This window comes from Plutella xylostella, chromosome 20, assembly GCF_932276165.1.
Source record: "Plutella xylostella chromosome 20, ilPluXylo3.1, whole genome shotgun sequence".
NCBI lineage: Eukaryota > Metazoa > Arthropoda > Insecta > Lepidoptera > Plutellidae > Plutella > Plutella xylostella.
The window spans coordinates 6,913,527-6,916,839 of NC_064000.1; the positions used below are offsets into that span (position 1 = coordinate 6,913,527).

At 37.3% G+C, this 3,313-nt stretch overlaps 1 long non-coding RNA gene across 1 annotated transcript; it reads right to left on the minus strand.

Moving 5' to 3' along the window:
* Nucleotides 1-938: 938 nt before the first annotated feature.
* Nucleotides 939-3,313, minus strand: LOC119690910. The gene is made up of 2 exons (XR_005253762.2): nucleotides 2,049-3,313; nucleotides 939-1,745 (listed from the first exon to the last, which is right to left on the minus strand). It is a non-coding gene; the product is annotated as an uncharacterized LOC119690910 (long non-coding RNA).

Genomic DNA, 3,313 nt, shown 5'->3' on the forward strand with positions numbered 1-3,313 from the left:
TCCGGGAGATCAATTCACCTCAAGTCGGGTCTGACACGCCCTAAACTTTACTTCACTGCAACTCGGCCGCCATTTTGTTTTTTTATTTTTTTATATTTTTTTTATAATCTGTCAGGCAGTCTAAACACACCCTCAAAATATAAAAAAATGTATGGTCACCAAAATAGAGGAACAAAAAAAATTTTTTTTTTTTACAACTTTTTTTAAAAAGTCGAGGTTTTTCTCTACTCACCCGAGCACCCTGTACATTTCCCTAAAACATTTGTATATCAAAAAATGACTCCTTCTGGGAGAACAATCATGTCAGTCAGTCAGTCAGTGGTAATCCAGCTTTATATATTATAATAATATATATCCTACTCTTCATTCATAACCATCTGTTCACAATGGATACTCAGCAGATTAAAAACTATTTAGTGGAAATAAGCCCATATTTGATGCATAATGTTTTTGCAGCAAACAGAATTCCACTAAATGTGAGCAGACCCTTTTTTGCAGTAGTTAACTTAGATCCTGACTCAAAACCAGGCTCTCATTGGGTAGCTATTAGTATCGATAGCAATGGTTTGGGGGAATATTTTGACTCATATGGACGTAATGCGTCTAGCTATCATAAATCATTTTTAGCACGTAATTGTCACAATTGGTATTACAACTCTAAAATACTACAAAATTATTTTACAACTGTTTGTGGTGAATATTGTTTAGTCTATCTTTATTTTAAATTTAAAGGATTGTCAATGAAAACTTTTCTTAACTTGTTTACTGAAGAAACTATGTTTAACGATTTACTGGTAAGAGAAATGTTCAATAGTATTTTTTAAAATAAATGATAGTTATTTCAGACCTACTGATTTTTATTTTCCATAATTATACCTACTAACTACCTAACTATATCCCTATTCTATTTTAGTATATGGGTTAGTAAAAGAAAAAAGTTTTACTAATTTACATCAATTTAATGAAATAATTAAAAAAGGGTTGGACTATAACTAAAATTAACATCTAAAGTAAACGGAGACATTTCTTCTGATTCTTCACTCCAAACAATTCTCAAAGGGTTGAATCGCAGAGGCAGCATGGGTGGACTCAGCATAGGTGAGTACGAGGATTGCTCTTGTCGACGTTCATAATCCAAGAGGGCTTCTATTAATGCGGTATCGAACACGGAAGAGTGTAGTGTATAATCCATGGTTGGCGGCAACAGAATACAGGGGCGTCTCGGTAGTGTAGCAGTTGTGTGTGGTCTGTGCGCCGGGGGTCGTGGTACATTATTATTTTTACTTCGATGTCTCGAGAAAATATTTTTTGCAATCTGTCTTTGTAGCTATTTGTTTTGTTATAGAAAACATGAGTTGATTAGTATCATGGAAAAGAATATGATCAGAGGTGCAATACAGCTTGATTCGCATATCAGCTTTTTTCCAATGTTCGCTGGGTGGTAAATCTTTCAATTTTTTCATATCGTACATTTCAATTTTTATGAGGTGTGACGCTTTAGATCCGTCGTCTTCATTGGTGGATATATATGAAATACCCCCGCAGGCAGCACGCCCGACCGTCGAAGATAATGTTTTGCTCTTAGATTTCTTCGAGGGAGTTTCAAAATATGAATCAATATTTTCGTGAATCCGTTTAGTCGGTTTTTTCAGGAGAAGTGATGGTGATAGTATTTCATCATCACTAGGGCTCGGATAATAGTAATTTTTCATGGTGTAGTCGCAGTCGTCAATTATTGTTGATGGCTAAAACAAATAAATTTACTTGGTTTTACTACGGTAAAAAATAGATGATGCACATTATCTTATGTTGGGGGGTGGAAAGCAGAGATATGCGTAAAGTTACGGTTTAATACTGATGAAATGGGTGAACGAATTACCTACTATGCCATGAGAACTAACTATAGTGTTACTTGCACAAAAAAATACGGGTAAGAATAAAAGTAAGTTAAAACACTGAGGTGCTTTTGACTCACATGCAATGTACACAAAGTAATGGACTATTATACATATTCAACGGAAAGTGATTAGATACAAAACATAACTTACATTCATATGTCTGGACGCTGCAGGTATCTATGTAGCACAATACACAATAATTATAAACTCACTCAGTAGAGAGCCAGGCTGATATGTTTGAGATCTGACATGCAGCGCGTTTTATATACGCGGAATGCGGTTCTCGGGGGTATTTTTTGTACACGATCCCAATCTTTATCGAGATTAAACCAAACACACTTGTGTTAGGTGAAAACTGGTCGAGACTTGTTCATTTTTTAAAATCCCACATTGATTCCTTTATCGGCATACAAATAAAATTGATATTCCCATAACACTTCGCGCAGACACGTATGTACAAGCTAGTGTTTTTTTATTTCAGACGCCAGCCCACAGTATTTTTTATATTACCTTTGCACTTATATTGAGTGATTGATTAGGGTTAGCATCGAACACCCAAAGCGCGACATATCTGGAGTTATTTATTGTTTTGGGATGCTTACCAAAAAAATATTACCTACTTAGGGACAAATGCTTGGCATCGAACCGTTGGTGGGTGAAAAAAACTTTAGGAAGGTAATTAAAACGTAATGTTTGCATGTAGGTACGTATAATTATTGATTTCACTTTACATAACTATGTTTTTAGAACTCGGTTTATAACGCTATCAGCCACTGCGTACAAGTGTTTACGCTTTATGTTATTTAGTAAAGACACGGAGATGGATGTTTAATTCACCAGTAATAATGTCTTTTAATTATTACAGTCGCTAGTAATGCATTGAATGAAGTAAGGCTGATAAATATTATCCATTGGATACCATGTTATTTCAAATAACAGTCACACACTCATACTTAATGAAAGCCTGTAGGTAGGTGCGACGACGAGCAACGCGAGGAGGAGTGGTTAGTAGATATGCTTAAAATCAACCGATAATATTCTACCTACACAATAGGTACTTACTTGTATACAAAGTTTATTCGCGGCGAGCTTTTTGCAGGATCGCCAAAGACAGCGCCTCGGAGGGGGCAGGGGCGGGCAGGTGGAGCAGGCGGGGGAGTGAGCCAGAACCCGTGAATCCCTACTACTACAGGAAAGAGTCGGACCCAATAGGAAAGCGTGTCGCAATAAGATTCATTCCAATTAGAAAAAGTCGCGGATCGCGAATAAAACCGCGGGGCGCTAATTGCCTTAATAAAGTTTATTCGCGGCGAGCTTTTTGCAGGATCGCCAAAGACAGCGCCTCGGAGGGGGCAGGGGCGGGCAGGTGGAGCAGGCGGGGAAGTGAGCCAGAACCCGTGAATCCCTACTACTAT